General features: G+C 41.4%; 1 long non-coding RNA gene across 1 annotated transcript; it reads left to right on the top strand.

Moving 5' to 3' along the window:
- The first annotated feature begins 451 nt into the window (after positions 1 to 451).
- On the top strand, positions 452 to 15048 carry LOC122455734. The gene is made up of 3 exons (XR_006274184.1): positions 452 to 2160; positions 2852 to 2954; positions 14858 to 15048. It is a non-coding gene; the product is annotated as an uncharacterized LOC122455734 (long non-coding RNA).
- The last annotated feature ends 2621 nt before the right edge of the window (positions 15049 to 17669 follow it).

Genomic DNA, 17669 nt, shown 5'->3' with positions numbered 1-17669 from the left:
CAATAAGAAACTCTTTTGAAAATACTACCCTAAATGATTTAGATCAACAGTCCTTTTCCATTTTTCCCAAGGTGCTGTTAAAAATAAAGTTAGCCATTAGGAGTTTATCATTGTAATTGTTGTTTGTTTAGCACCATTGACAAATCCAAGCCTTGGCCGTAACACATTACTACCAAATGTCTGAATATGCAGTAGAGTAATTTAAAATATAAGAAAGACATTGCTGCTTACAACACAATTTTATTTTATGTTGAAACCAAACCTGGAATGAAAGAATAGTGTCACATTGAGGATGATAGAGCCATTCTTGGGACAACAGTTCTAGTATCAGAATTCGATTTCAAGAATACTGAGGGTAGTCAAGTCTTCAAAAAAAAATCAAGTTGCATCACACCAAGCATCACTAAAGATTTAATAAATGTTTCCATGAGGGTTGTTCATTATTGCCATTTTCTGTTTTCATGAACTTAATGTTTATGAATGTAAAAGATGGAAAGCAAAATTCAACTCTGTTACACTAATACATCCCTATTGATGCAGTGGTATAAATGAGGCTAGAATTTGACTTTGTTAATACTGTCTAGAGATGTTCATGCTGCAAGATAAATTATATACGCTTTCAAACAATGCTGCCAATGCTCTCCTTTATCTTACAAAACCTCTGCTGTTGCAACATGAAACAGAGCCTATTTTCTAATGATTTAATGCTGACAAACATGCACGAGAAATATTGGTTAGTAGCACCAGATTCATTTGTTTATTAAGCCAGGTTTGATGCTAAATGTCTAGTGGCTAAAGGATAATAGCTTCTGATGGAACAAAACATCTGACGTCTGGTACATTGTTAAAACTCTAGGAAACTTTCTAAGGATCCAGCTTGGTAATGAATATAGTTTAATGAGCCATAACATACAGCATTGTATGTTATTAAAATTAATCTGTTTACCTTTATTTTATTATATTGCATCTGTTTCAACCTATTCTGCTGAAGCATATAGCTGTTTGTAGGTTTTCAAAGAAGCAAACAAGTGGTCAAAGAGAGAATAGTGAGGTTATTTTCTATTGTTTCTCAATGCAATAAATCCCTTATGCAATTTGAGCCTCCAAACATTAAAGTCTACTACATCATCCAGGATACCGATTAGATTTATAGTGAACCCTGTACCAATTGAACTTACAATGCTCAGTGGTCATCTGTAGAGTGACATGGAGTTAAAGAGATTTAGAATAAGAATGTATTAAATGCTGTAATGGTTGGTTGTTAGTTTTGTTTTTTTTTAAACTTTCATGAAACTTTCATTAAAGTAGCTATAGTGTGAATGTGAACCTACGAAAGCAAGGAAATACAATAGAAATGTATCAGATGTCCCACCAATTCCTTATCAACTTAATCATCATGAAACATATAATGAGAGCTGACTATTTAAATTTCAAACACATTTGGCCTGTATATTGGATGACTTGGTAAATTTCTTTCTTTGGCCTGCATTTTCTTGTATTTGTCAGTATAAGTCATAATCTTGATAATGTTTGAATTGGAGTTGGTTGAATAGTCAGAAAAAATCCTAAAATATTTACACACATATACATGTATATACTGTATAATGTATTTGACGAAAATCATTCCACCATCTATACATCTGGCAAATGGTTGGGAAAAATGCACAAATAATTGAGAGGAACGGACAAGCTTAATGAATATTATTCAATAACATCTAATTATAATGTTTATTTCGTATGCGAGTTTATTTTAAGTTTGTATTAGGGTATCACATGCCTTACAATAAATAATGCAGGTGATTTTCGCTCTAACATTGTACCTCAATTAATTCAAACTGATCTAATCACAAATTTAAGTCAACATACTTAAATCAGCTTATTATGAATTTAGCTTTTCCACATGGTTAAAATATAAGAATTTTTAGAAAGAGATTCTCTATCTGCCTGTTGTCCTTTATTTCTTCTATATGCTGGCCCAGTATCTTCAAATCCAAAGCCCAGTGAATCTAGTTATGTTAGTCTTCAGCTTTGGCTGTACCTCCTATTTGGAATCATAAGCAAGTTTTTGTGATTCTGCATTTATATTCTCATCTAAACCTTTCTGGCTTTTTACAGCCTCAGTATTAAATTACATTGTGATCTCATGTGTTTACTCCACAGGTCCAGAGTAGCAGCCATGTTAGTCTGTATTCGCAAAAAGAAAAGGAGTACTTGTGGCACCTTAGGGGTGGGGAGAGGGGAGAGATAACATGGGGAAACTGGACAGTCTCTGCGTAAAAGAATAAATGGACACAAATCAGATGTCAAGAATTACAACATTCAAAAACCAGTCGGAGAACACTTCAATCTCTCCAGTCACTCGATTACAGACCTGAGGGTGGCTATCCTTCAACAAAAAAACTTCAAAAACAGACTCCAACAAGAGACTGCTGAATTGGAATTAATTTGCAAACTGGATACAATTAACTTAGGCTTGAATAGAGACTGGGAATGGATGAGTCATTACACAAAGTAAAACTATTTCCCCATGTTATTTCTCCCCCCCACCCCACCCCCCACTGTTCCTCAGATGTTCTTGTTAACTGCTGGAAATAGCCTACCTTGCTTGTCACCATGAAAGGTTTTCCTCCCCCCCCCCGCTGCTGGTGATGGCTCATCTTAAGTGATCACTCTCCTTACAGTGTGTATGATAAAACCCATTGTTTCATGTTCTCTGTGTGTGTATATAAATCTCCCCACTGTATTTTCCACCAAATGCATCCGATGAAGTGAGCTGTAGCTAACGAAAGCTTATGCTCAAATAAATTTGTTAGTCTCTAAGGTGCCACAAGTACTCCTTTTCTTTCCACAGGTCCAGATGCTGTAGAATTTTGATGCATCTGGGATTTCCCACTGAGCTACAGTAAGGTCTTATTCCTATCCACTCCCAACTAAAGCATCTGGAAGATTAAGCAGTAAGTAAATGCAATCAATCCCCTCATTTTGTGAAACAAAGAATGGAATCATGTTGTTCAGTCTCGTTTTTTTTCCAAGGGATACATGATGTAGCTTATTTATTTTTATTAAAGAGCTAAATATTGCTCTATGCCATAAAATCAGGGAGTGCTGCATTAACCTCTTATCACCTACAACCAGACTCCACAGACGCCCAGTTATTTGGAATTGGTCACGTCTTGGGGAAAAAGCAGGGAGGTGGCCCTGCTCAGTTGCTCTGGGACAGAGCGTATCTATGCAACCTGGGGGATATCCTTGTGGAACCATGTGACAAACTGCTGTTATGCAATTTGCCTCACATGCACTCTGCTGAAGAATCCATCCTGCTGGGTTTAAGCAAATTTCAAACACTGAACAGGTTTAATTTGCGGGGGTGGTTTTTTCTCTCTCCTACCTCTTATCCCTGGTGTGGAACATGTTACATTGGTCTGAGCTGCAAGATAGAAAATGAAGAATGGTCCAGGAGTTAGGGCACTAGTGTAGCACTTGGAAGACCTGGGTTTGCTTTCCTTCTCCACCACAGACTCTGTGTGACCAATGACCTAGTCACTTAGTCTTTCTATGCCTCAGTTTCCCATCTGTAAATATGAGAATAATGAAACTTCCCTACCTTGGATTGTTATGAGGATAAACGCATTAAAGATTGTGAAGAGCTTTGGATCTACCAATGAAAAATGCTATGTGAGAGGTAGGTAGCATTATTATACAGCCACAGGTGATAACATCATCAAAGGGAATGTCTACACTGCAGACACCTTACAGCACCATGTAGAGTACATATGCTGCACGCCCCCTTTGTATGGGTATAAATAGCAGTGTAGATGGTGAGGCACAGCTTAGTGAATAGAGTAAAGACATACCCTAAGGGTTCAGGTGTGTAGAGTACACGGTTTTCTGCACACCCGAGCAGGGCCTCCCTATACAACTATTTTTAGAAGTGTAGTGTAGCCTCCCCCCTGCCTGAGCCTTTCACTGTTGTGTGTAGCTACATACAGTGTGGACACATACTCTGTACGTCACTGCCAGTATGTAGTTGTATCTTAACAGTGAACTTGGCCTTCAAGAGGGGTTCATGTCCCAGGTCCCATCTGTGGCTAATTTCCTTCCAGATCAGGGGATTGTAGGCCTGAGATGAAGGTGTATAGATGCAAACTATTCTTTCCTTAACTGGGAGAGACTTAGGGAAGAGGCTGGATCTGTGTCGGGGTGGCTGCAATAAGGAGGTAACAATGTCTTGGTAGGACCTATAGGAACTAGCTTAGCTCCAGTAGCAAGAGCTTGCCAGTGGATTCTCTAGGGAGAAGCTGAAGTCTATGAAAAGTCTGGAGTAAAGGCCTAAAAGAGAGGAAGGCCAAGAAGTATGGCCAGTTTCTCTAAGGAAGTAACTCAGCACATGTGGAAGGCCAGAGCTTATGGTTGATTCATAACTAATAAAATTCAAAACTCTGTATGAAAGAGATTTCTGAAATTGTTTTTCTATAAAATATGTAGCATATATAAAATTCATGATGCTGTAGTGCTATACTGACCCTTGTGAATAATGCTGCCATTCCAAACCCATGCTAATAAACTGTTTATACCACACCATCATGCATTTCAAGTGTGCTACACACATGCCCATACATATATTGGTTAATAGTCCTGATCTGTTATAATATATAACCTCCTCAGTACTCTTTTTTTTATGTTTGTTTTCTGGCACATGATTTTCTGGAGTGATTCCAGGTCACATGGTAAAACCACTATTTCTCTTGCTAGGCTTTTTGCTTTTTCCTCCTTGCTGACATCTGATCTTTGCCTGCTTCACCTGTGGTCAGATTAGATGCAAGAGACAGACTCAGATTCTAATTTACCGTAACAGCATGACTGGCAGATGGGTATGGTGGAAGGCTAACAGGTGTGTGGTTGCCTCTTGTTTTTGAAAACTAACAATTACAGTTTGTCAGTGGAACACTGTCACATCCCAGGGATGTTATCTGGAGGAATGGATTTTTCATAACACCAGAACCTTATGCTTACAGATAGGGAAGAGAAGCTGTGCTGATCAACAGTTTGATCAAGTAAACTAAAATGCAGTAGTATGTAATCAGTAATATATAAACAAAGCACATGACACTGTATAGAAAAGACTATCCAACTGATCCTTCCACCTCATTTATATATCTAGTATATGTAGCCAGGGCCAAATGCTCTCCTGCTAGGGTTGCCAGGTGTCTGGTTTTTAACCGGAACGCCCACTTGAAAAGGGACCTGTTGGCTCCGGTCAGCACCGCTGACTGGGCTGTTAAAAGTCCAGTCATCGGTGCAGCAGGACTGCTGTGGCTCCTGGAAGCAGCAGCATATCCCCACCTCTGCTTCTATGCATAGGGGCAGCCAGGGGGCTTTGCACACTGCGCCTGCCCCAAATGCTGGCCCTGCAGCTCCCTGCAAAACAGTCTGAACTGGTGAAACAGAAAAACCTAGAACAACTTGACAAACTTGAAAAACCTGAAACTAGCCTACAAACTGTAAACAGACACTTGAATGTTAAAAGTCATTTTCAGAAAACCCCTGAGGCAAGGAGTGAGAACCCCAAGGCTAAGAGGGACAGATTCCAGCCTACATCGCACAATATGTGGAAAAAGTCATATCCCAGGAGATGCTGCTTGTCCAGCCAGAGGCACACTGTGTAATACATGCATGAAATATGGACATTTTGCAGCTGCTTGCCTCACCAAAGCAGGCAGGGAGTTGACTCATACAATCAAGAGCCATTGTTCTGGGATCTATCCTTGTGATTACACAGAACCTGTCTGGAGTGTGAAACTGAATATTCGTGGTAAGATTTTTTACTTTAAACTTCACTCAGGAGCTGATGTCACAGTCATCTCAGAAGGGACTTAAAATCACCTTGAATCCTCCCAGAGTTGAAATCACCTGACACAGCTCTGACTAGCCTGGAGGTATTCTGAACTGCACTGGTCAGTTCACCACAGAAACCACTTACAAAGACAAAAGCTATGTATTCAGAGAAAATGTGATCAAAGACCAACAGTGTTCTCAGCTGTAGTGTGGCAGCAGGGCCGTCCCTAACCATATGGAAAGTATGCAGCTGCGTAGGGCACCAGGAAATTTGGTGCTGCTCCACCCCAGCCCCACCTCTTCCCCATGGCCCCTGCCCGTACTCTGCCCCCCACTCCCTTGAGGACTGCAGCAGGGGTTGGGCCTGCACTCACCGGTGGTTGTAAGTAAAGCGACCCGGCCCCAACCCGCTCTGCTCCGGCGGCTCCTGCTAGAGGGCGGTTTTCCTCCTGCCCCCCACGGAGGTCTGGGGCCAGCCCTCCCTCCCCCCACCACGGAGGCAGCAAAATGGCTAGGTGTGGCATGTGTGGCATGTGTGGCAGCCATGGTGGGCCTAGTGAGAAAGGTGGAAGAACTCCATGGAGGATTTGATAATATTGGACTTTCGAAAGTAGATCGATTACAAATCAACTTCAAATGCATCCGATGAAGTGAGCTGTAGATCACGAAAGCTTATGCTCTAATAAATTTGTTAGTCTCTAAGGTGCCACAACTACTCCTTTTCTTTTTGCGAAATCAACTTCAGTCAATGTTGAATCATGCAGTGCAAACATCTCTAGCTGACAGACCTGGGAAGAAACTAGCTGAAGACTTGTGCAAATTCAGAGGACATCATTGCTTGGTATCAATGGACTATTTTTCCAGGTATATAGAAATAAGGTACTTGAAAGACATAACATGTTGCAGTGTTATTGAGAAACTGATGTTCAATTTTGCTAATTTTGGAATTCCAGAACAACTAGTGACAGGCAACAGGCCACAATTCACCGCAGCAGAATTTAAGTCATTCCAAACAAAATTTACTAGCAGCTTGCATTATCCACAAGCAAATGGAGAGACTGAGAGAACTGTACAGACAGCCAAGAAAATCCTACAGCAGGGAGATCCACTTCTTGCACTTCTGAGTCAGATAAATACCAATAAAAGCTACTGCTAGTACAGCACAACTTCTAATGGGAACACCTCAGATTCTTTTCTAAAGTGGGAACAATAGTTCTGTCTCCAAAGTTGCCAGACATGAAGAGAGTAGCCAAATTGGATAAAAAGACTAAAAGAGCTTACCAATACTTTTACAACAGATGTCATTCAGTTAGAGAACTTCTGGGCCTAGAACCTGGTAACCAGGTTCATGTCCAATTAGATGGAAACTCCAGCTGTCACAAAGAAGAAGAATTTGGGGCCCTGATCATTTTTGATCGAGGCCGACAGTGGAGAGTTCAACAGGAACCATTTGCATCTATAGTTTGTTGTTCAGAAAGAACAATCAACTTAGCAAACTCTACAGATGGTAGATGCAGAATAAGAAGATGATTCAAGGTTTCCAAACTGACCACAGCCAGTCATCAAAACTAATGGACAAATAGATAACCAAGTTTTTATGTGTTCAGGGTGTGTAATTAGAAAACCAGTATGATTCAGGTATAGTTAACAGACTGATATGTACTGAACTTCAAAGATAGTGTGCTAGTATAAATATTGTAAGTGGTAGGAACATAGAACTTAAAGGGGGAGATGAAATGGAACTCTAAACTTCATTATACTGTTCCACCACTAGGAGGCACTGTATGTAAAATACCTTATTAAGCTCACCTAAGCCCTACCTGGCAAAGTATTAAAGGATCTTACCATGAACACATCTGGTGTGTATTATAAGCTCTGTAGCCAGTCCGTATCTGGTACAGAAGTACATAATACCAATCAAGGACTATAAAGGGATGCATATGCTCCTTCTTAAGCCAGACCAACACGAACCACTCCATCTGGACTGTGGAAAATTGTACGCTCCCTCATCAGGCCCTGAAAAGTTAACTTTTCATCTGCCATTTGCCTCCTACTTTGTAAAAGGTAGGTTTGCAGAGTCATGGGCCAAGGACACTATGGCTGATTGAATAAAGCATTGGACAAATGTTATTCAAAGAATTGTGACACTGATTGAATAAATTATAACATCTATTGATAAAGTATTCAGTCAGTTTTCAAGTTTGCAAATTTCTTCTGAGTAATTTACACCTATTTGGCCAGTAAGGTTTATATATGGGCTTTCCCCAGTATTTTGTACAATCCAGCAAAAGGGCTCAAGATTTTGAACTGAAAGAAACCCAAGTCCTTTGGTCTGATATTGGGGAGTCGGGGATCATGTTTCAACCCTGGCCAAACATATGGTGGAGATGATTTGTGGTTAGGGGGAAGAGGATAGCAGGAGGAAAGAGAGAAGAAAAAGAAAGATACAAGAGAGGAGAAAAAGCAGATTTTTCTCCTCTCAACATGGGATGGGGGATTAGCTGCACTTATGTAAAACATCTCCTAAAAGATTCTTTTTAGAAAGCCCAAGTCAGCATGGAGCTTAGGAATACGCCTTTCCAAAGGGTGTGGCAGGTGCTTTAGTGTATGCCCAGTGAAGCATTCTGGCTGCCATGTCCCGGTTTTGGGTTTTTGCACAGTTAGTCCACCTTATTTCCCATGTCAGTGAAATGAAAATATAGACCTGCCGGTCCACATGAAAGGAGAGTTAATTACAAATTGTACCAGCCATGTAACTTTTTTTTAAAGATGTGCACATATCAGTTATATAATTCAATATTTAAGCAAGTGGGCTAATTAGAGTGATGCATATGCAAATGTAATTAAGGAGGACATATATGCAAATAAGACTCATCTTGATAAATATTACACTAATTCCATAACAAAGATGACATTTATCAAGAAGTCATTGCTTAGAGGTGTTTTTAATTGAAACAAAGCTGTTCTTAAAAAGAAAAGGAGTACTTGTGGCACCTTAGAGACTAACAAATTTATTAGAGCATAAGCTTTCGTGAGCTACAGCTCACTTCATCGGATGCATTTGGTGGAAAAAACAGAGTAGAGATTTATATACACACACACAGAGAACATGAAACAATGGGTTTATCATACACACTGTAAGGAGAGTGATCACTTAAGATAAGCCATCACCAACAGCAGGGGGGGAAGGAGGAAAACCTTTCATGGTGACAAGCAGGTAGGTTAATTCCAGCAGTTAACAAGAATATCAGAGGAACAGTGGGGGGTGGGGTGGGAGGGAGAAATACCATGGGGAAATAGTTTTACTTTGTGTAATGACTCATCCATTCCCAGTCTCTATTCAAGCCTAAGTTAATTGTATCCAGTTTGCAAATTAATTCCAATTCAGCAGTCTCTCGTTGGAGTCTGTTTTTGAAGCTTTTTTGTTGAAGTATAGCCACTCTTAGGTCTGTGATCGAGTGACCAGAGAGATTGAAGTGTTCTCCAACTGGTTTTTGAATGTTATAATTCTTGACGTCTGATTTGTGTCCATTCATTCTTTTACGTAGAGACTGTCCAGTTTGGCCAATGTACATGGCAGAGGGGCATTGCTGGCACATGATGGCATATATCACATTGGTAGATGCGCAGGTGAAGGAGCCTCTGATAGTGTGGCTGATGTGATTAGGCCCTATGATGGTATCCCCTGAATAGATATGTGGACAGAGTTGGCAACGGGCTTTGTTGCAAGGATAGGTTCCTGGGTTAGTGGTTCTGTTGTGTGGTGTGTGGTTGCTGGTGAGTATTTGCTTCAGATTGGGGGGCTGTCTGTAAGCAAGGACTGGTCTATCTCCCAAGATCTGAGAGAGCGATGGCTCGTCCTTCAGGATAGGTTGTAGATCCTTGATGATGCGTTGGAGGGGTTTTAGTTGGGGGCTGAAGGTGATGGCTAGTGGCGTTCTGTTGTTTTCTTTGTTGGGCCTGTCCTGTAGTAGGTGACTTCTGGGTACTCTTCTGGCTCTGTCAATCTGTTTCTTCACTTCAGCAGGTGGGTACTGTAGTTGTAGGAATGCATGATAGAGCAAACAGGGAAAGATTAAGAATGAGCTCTCAAAACTGGATACTCTCATAAAGAACCAACCTTCCACACAAACTTCCTCGTGGCTGGACTTTACAAAAACTAGACAAGCCATTTACAAAACACACTTTGATTCTCTACAAAAGAAAAAGGACACTAAGCTATCTAAACTACTATATGCCACAAGGGGCCACAACAATGGTTCCCGTAACCCACCCAGCAATATTGTTAATCTATCCAACTATACTCTTAGCCCAGCGGAAGAATCTGTCCTATCTCGGGGCCTCTCCTTTTGCCCCTCCACCCCCACGAACATGATACAGTTCTGTGGTGACCTAGAATCCTATTTTCGACGTCTCAGACTCAAGGAATATTTCCAACACACCTCTGACCAACATATTAACCCACAGAGACCTTCCTGCCAACACTACAAAAAGAAGGATTCTAGGTGGACTCCTCCTGAAGGTCGAAACAGCAGCCTGGATTTCTACATAGACTGCTTCCGCCGACGTGCACGAGCTGAAATTGTGGAAAAGCAGCATCGCTTACCCCATAACCTCAGCCATGCAGAACACAGTGCCATCCACAGCCTCAGAAACAACTCTGACATCATAATCAAAAAGGCTGACAAAGGAGGTGCTGTCGTCATCATGAATAGGTCAGAGTATGAACAAGAGGCTACTAGGCAGCTCTCCAACACCACTTTCTACAAGCCATTACCCTCTGATCCCACTGAGAGTTACCAAAAGAAACTACAGCATTTGCTCAAGAAACTCCCTGAAAAAGCACAAGAACAAATCCGCACAGACACACCCCTGGAGCCAGGACCTGGGGTATTCTATCTGCTACCCAAGATCCATAAACCTGGAAATCCTGGACGCCCCATCATCTCAGGCATTGGCACCCTGACAGCAGGATTGTCTGGCTATGTAGACTCCCTCCTCAGGCCCTTCGTTACCAGCACTCCCAGCTATCTTCGAGACACCACCGATTTCCTGAGGAAACTACAGTCCATTGGTGATCTTCCTAAAAACACCATCCTAGCCACTATGGATGTAGAAGCCCTCTACACCAATATTCCACACAAAGATGGACTACAAGCCGTCAGGAACAGTATCCCCGATACTGTCACGGCTAACCTGGTGGCAGAACTTTGTGACTTTGTCCTGACCCATAACTATTTCACATTTGGTGACAATGTATACCTTCAAATCAGCGGCACTGCGATGGGTACCCGCATGGCCCCACAGTATGCCAACATTTTTATGGCTGACTTAGAACAACGCTTCCTCAGCTCTCGTTCCCTAATGCCCCTACTCTACTTGCGCTACATTGATGACATCTTCATCATCTGGACCCATGGAAAAGAAGCTCTTGAGGAATTCCACCATGATTTCAACAATTTCCATCCCACCATCAACCTCAGCCTGGACCAGTCCACACAAGAGATCCACTTCCTGGACACTACGGTGCTAATAAGCGATGGTCACATAAACACCACCCTATATCGGAAACCTACTGACCGCTATTCCTACCTACATGCCTCTAGCTTTCATCCAGATCATACCACTCGATCCATTGTCTACAGCCAAGCGCTACGATATAACCGCATTTGCTCCAACCCCTCAGACAGAGACAAACACCTACAAGATCTCTATCATGCATTCCTACAACTACAGTACCCACCTGCTGAAGTGAAGAAACAGATTGACAGAGCCAGAAGAGTACCCAGAAGTCACCTACTACAGGACAGGCCCAACAAAGAAAACAACAGAACGCCACTAGCCATCACCTTCAGCCCCCAACTAAAACCCCTCCAACGCATCATCAAGGATCTACAACCTATCCTGAAGGACGAGCCATCGCTCTCTCAGATCTTGGGAGATAGACCAGTCCTTGCTTACAGACAGCCCCCCAATCTGAAGCAAATACTCACCAGCAACCACACACCACACAACAGAACCACTAACCCAGGAACCTATCCTTGCAACAAAGCCCGTTGCCAACTCTGTCCACATATCTATTCAGGGGATACCATCATAGGGCCTAATCACATCAGCCACACTATCAGAGGCTCCTTCACCTGCGCATCTACCAATGTGATATATGCCATCATGTGCCAGCAATGCCCCTCTGCCATGTACATTGGCCAAACTGGACAGTCTCTACGTAAAAGAATGAATGGACACAAATCAGACGTCAAGAATTATAACATTCAAAAACCAGTTGGAGAACACTTCAATCTCTCTGGTCACTCGATCACAGACCTAAGAGTGGCTATACTTCAACAAAAAAGCTTCAAAAACAGACTCCAACGAGAGACTGCTGAATTGGAATTAATTTGCAAACTGGATACAATTAACTTAGGCTTGAATAGAGACTGGGAATGGATGAGTCATTACACAAAGTAAAACTATTTCCCCATGGTATTTCTCCCTCCCACCCCACCCCCCACTGTTCCTCTGATATTCTTGTTAACTGCTGGAATTAGCCTACCTGCTTGTCACCATGAAAGGTTTTCCTCCTTCCCCCCCCTGCTGTTGGTGATGGCTTATCTTAAGTGATCACTCTCCTTACAGTGTGTATGATAAACCCATTGTTTCATGTTCTCTGTGTGTGTGTATATAAATCTCTACTCTGTTTTTTCCACCAAATGCATCCGATGAAGTGAGCTGTAGCTCACGAAAGCTTATGCTCTAATAAATTTGTTAGTCTCTAAGGTGCCACAAGTACTCCTTTTCTTTTTGAGAATACAGACTAACACGGCTGCTACTCTGAAAGCTGTTCTTGCCACAGATATTTGAAGAATATGTGTGGTGATGTACAATTTCTGTTAAAAAAAAAAAAAAAAGATCCAACCCTAAGGTTAGGCTGTTTGAAACATTGAGGGACAGATTGTGGCTCTGAGAACCTCCACAGTGCATCACCTGGTACCCAGGTATTCACTGTGCGAAGCGATAGATTGTGATCAGCACCAGCATGGTCACAGTGGCTCTAGGATAATCAAGAAGTCTCTCTAACCTCCCCAAGATGGCTGTGTAGAAGTTGCACACAACTGCAGTCCATCCAGAATCTGGAGAAGGCGGCAGCAGTTGGAAGCAAGGTCATTGTTTCCATCGACACCCGTACCAGCTGTTGGAGTGAGGCCAGTGTACTGACAAGGAGCAACTGCTCCAACCTCATAGAAGGAATAGATTGCACGCTCCTCTTCGGCCTCCATGCATAAGAAGAACAGCACCCTGAGAGATTTCCTTACAGTGGCACGATCTTGCTAGTGTTCTTCTGCACTCTACACAGGGCTGCAGATTAAAAACCGTAATCAAACCCCAAGGTTTTGGCCTGCTATATCTTCCATATACTTCTAGCTAAAGTAGTTCTATTCTACAGAATAAAGAAATTAGTTCTACAAGCACTCTAGCTACTCTACTGGGACAGCTACATCAGCCAATCGTGAAGTAACTCCCATAACTGGACACTTTTTATTTATAGGTGTATATATGGTCCACTACCATGTTTAAAAAAGTGACCAGAAAGCATTCTGGATAGAGCAAGGGTAAAGCCAGAAGCCAGCCTAATTATGACAGCATGTCATTGTTATAATTATAAGCCTAATTAGATGAAACATAAACAAGGTGAGAGTTCACTTGGTTAATTTTCTCAATATTGCTGTGTTCTACCGGGAGATAAAATTTCCAGACAGATGCCATTTAGTAAATGCAATCTCTTGTTTTGCAAAGGCCTTGAATAGTTTAATACATAATAGAACTGTATAAAGAAATTTGCACGCATGCGCACACGCACACACACAGAGGAATGTACTGAAATCTGTATATACAGTTTATATGTTTCAGTGAAAAATGTAAATCAATACAGTAACTCCTCACTTAACGTTGTAGTTATGTTTCTGAAAAATGCGACTTTAAGCGAAACGATGTTAAGTGAATCCAATTTCCCATAAGAATTAATGTAAATGGGAGGGTTAGGTTCTAGGAATTTTTTTTTCCCCAGACAAAAGACCACACACACACACACACAGTATAAGTTTTAAATAAACAGTTTAATACTGTACACAGCGATGATGATTGTGAAGCTTGGTTGAGGTGGTGAAGTCAGAGGGTGGGATATTTCCCAGGGAATGCCTTTCTGCTAAATGATGAACTAGCAATTGGCTGAGCCCTCAAGAGTTAACTCATTGTTAATGTAGCCTCACACTCTACAAGGCAGCATGAATGGAAGGAGGGGAGACAGCATGGCAGACAGAGACACACACCCTATGTGTGTGTGTGAGAGAGAGATGCACATTTGCCCTTTAAGTACGCTGACCCACTCTTAAGTATACTGCCTTGTTAAGTTAATCAGCAAGCTGAGACCGCAGCAGCTGCTGCCAGGAAGCTCCCTCCATCCTGAGCCTTGTCGTGTGTCCCCCTTGCTCTATGGAGATGGGGTAAGTGGAGTGCAGGAGCAGGGGGGGAGGGGACACCCTGACATTAGTCCCCTCTCCTGCCTCTTCCCCTTCCCCCTCTCCCCCCGCAAGCAGGAGGCTCTGGAGAGCAGCTCCAAGGCAGAGGGCAGGAGCAGCATGTGGCAGTGGTGGGGAGGGACAGCTGAACTGCTGGCAATTAATAGCCTGCTAGGCAGCTGCTGCACAGGGAACTTAGGGGAGCGGGGAGCTAATGGGGGCTGCTGGTCCGCCCTGGTTCCAAGCCCCTACCAGCTAGCTGCAACGGGCTGCTCTTCCTGCAAGCAGTGGACAAAGCAGGAAGCTGCCAAACGCTGTTCTAAGGGAGCATTGCACAACTTTAAACGAGCATGTTCCCTAATTGATCAGCAATGTAACAACGAAACAACGTTAAATGGGATGACTTTAAGTGAGGCGTTTCTGTATATTTCGGCTGAAAACTGAAATTATTTTGTTTTGGCAATACTGATTGTAGCTCAACTGCCTTATTCTCCCATTCTTTGTAGGCCAGATTCCCTGGTCATACTACATTTCTCATCATGTGCCATGGTCTCTCTCAATAGTAAAGGAAGGCAGTTGCATCATGGGAGATGTAGTCTGGCTGGGGAGCCCAATCTATTGAAGAGAATGGGGATGAGGTGACTGAACTACAACTTTCACAAGGCACCATGATGATACTTCTGAATCATATTTTAATTTTTGGGTAAGTCTCTCTTTTTATGAAAAATCAAACTGTAGAAAGCAGATACTTGTAGAGAAAAAATTATTTGTTTTAAATTTTTTGTCAAAAAGCAATTTTGATGGAAAAAATCTATGACCAGCTTTAATACAAGCCCAAACTTCCAAAGCACAAATCCCACTAAGAAGACAGGCAAGATATTGACACACTTCAAATAATAGTATGTGGTTTGAAGTAAGGTGGAAAAAATCAGGTCAGAACTAAAATACTAACTTCCTTGCTTTCTGGATGTGTTTTGATGTGCAATGAGGAGAACTGAAATGTGTGGTATTGTAGAAGGGCAGTAGCTGATTACGTGCCAAATTCCTGTGTAGGAAAGCACTCTTTCAGGTAATAGTATTGTACAGAAATGAATATTGAGAAGAGAATGGTTCAGTGTATACGAAGTAAAAGTACTGCAATAGAAGCACAAGAATGTTATAGTACCGACTTTCTCAATATTGCTTGCAGAACATTTGTCAACCAAAGAGAAATGATTAGGGATTAGATTTGATCATGTGTCTTAAATCTCAGAGAATGGTGGTTAATATTTTTAATTGTGCAGCCTTTATAGTGTGGGAAACATCAGCCATATTTGAATTTAGGCCTGAGTTACTTTGGCCAAATATTTGTTAGCATTACTAAAAAATTCTTGAAGCAGCTTTCTGCAATCGAATATTTCAGTACCATGAATGTGAATTTAAATTAATTTAATAACTCCTCTACTGTTCCCTGAATACAGTGGAAACATATTGCAAATTTCCAGTATAAATTAACAATGTGATAGAAAAGGCTCCTGAGTTTAAGCCATGTCTTTTTTTATTAATTTGTATCAACAACTTTATTCATGTAACTGTCATGAAAATGATTTTTGATGTACGAAAATTGCCATCCAGTGCTCAGTATACTCTCTAATCATTATCAAATATTAGGTGAAAGGGACTGCAACACTCACTGAAATCAACTGCTCCCCAAACCCTAGCCAATCCACCCAGCCTGCCCAAAATTAACTTGGGAAAAAATGCTTTATGTAACCTGACTCGAAGGTCACCAAATCCAGGATTGGGAGGACCAGGTGATGAGAGAGAAAAGAGTGTTCCAGAGTTGACGTCCAATGACCAAGAATATCCCGTCCCCAGAAGATGCACAACAGCCTGAATCTGAATCTTTCCTGTGCTGTCAGACATTGCTTAGAGCAGAAACAAGGCTTGTCACTCCAGTCTATGGTGGGCTGCTCTTTGCAGGTCCTCTTTAAGTCCCACACATTTCCCCCTATAGGTGACTCTCAGAGGGATTCTTTCGGTCATCCCCTTTTATGTGTTCCTCCAGCTGCCCAATGGCACGCCTGCTATGGCAGACATGTCAGCTTTGTTCTTAACACATTTCCCAGCTATTACTGTCTTCTTTTCTGATTAACCCTGAGGCTAAGATGTTGTTTAAGTGACATTATTTACTTCTGGATAGCTCCATTGGCTATTCCATCACTGTTGTGATACTACAGGCTACAGAGGCAATCCATCACATTCTGATCTCAGACCAGTGTAAATTAAATTTGCTGTAAATATGATCAAAATGTAATTGACTGTATGAAAAATAAAAAAGGAAGAAATTAATCAAACTATCAAACATAAGAGCTATATAATTCAAACAAATCTTGTCCTCTAATTTGTATCCAGATATGCTCCTTTATTCTAATTAAGTTTTAGGCAGCTTTTCAAGTATTCCATTTTGTTAAGGATTTTTCCATTGTGATTTAACGACGTTTAAAATACCTTCCTTCAAATCATGATGCTTTGATAGCATAATGTTCAGTCCTTCACAGAAAGTAACGTAATAGTGCAATGAACTGGCTGTCTTTGTGTACTGCCTCCTACTGAATGGAATCAGAACTTTCACCTCTGTGTATTTCATAGACCCGGATACTGGAAGGGTTTGTAACTGCAAAGTTAACTTGGGCTCTTATCTGAGTTTTATCCTTAACTCCTCTGTCATCCACACAGAAATCTAAATGGCTCAGATTTCTAACATGACTTTGCACTGTGATCAGGGATGGTAGTCATTTTTGCTTCAACATAGGTGACATCTTTTCTCCAAGCTACAAAGGGATCATCAATACTGGCAGGCATTGGGTTTATTGTTATTTTTCAGTATAATTAATTCCTCAAAGTATCCAGTGTTTTCAGCCAAAAGAACCAGATTTAATCATAATAATTTGAGTCTGAACGCACTCATTAAATTAGAGTTAGATTAAATTATTGTGTTCCAAAGCTGTCTCATTTCTTTAAAGAAAAACAGTTTTTTCCTCAACAGTACATCAGAGATAACTGAGAAATCTTTTGCTACTTTGCAGTATTATGCAGCAAATCAACATAATCTCCATTAAAATACATTCTACAGCAATGGGGAGATTGTCATCATCTGTAAGGCCTCTTCCTGCCAAGCAGGATCCGTGTGAGTTTAAACCACAAGTCTGTTAACAATCTGCAAATACATTTGAAACATATGGATGCTGAAGTATGAGACTGTGGGCCATCTGGTCATCAAATGTTTTGCTCTGCATGCTTGAATTGGTTTGTCATAGAATCAGAATCAGAATCAGA

Source organism: Dermochelys coriacea, chromosome 9 (assembly GCF_009764565.3).
Source record: "Dermochelys coriacea isolate rDerCor1 chromosome 9, rDerCor1.pri.v4, whole genome shotgun sequence".
Lineage (NCBI taxonomy): Eukaryota > Metazoa > Chordata > Testudines > Dermochelyidae > Dermochelys > Dermochelys coriacea.
Note: the sequence above shows the minus strand (reverse complement) of the source record. Positions and strands in the feature narration are given on the sequence as shown.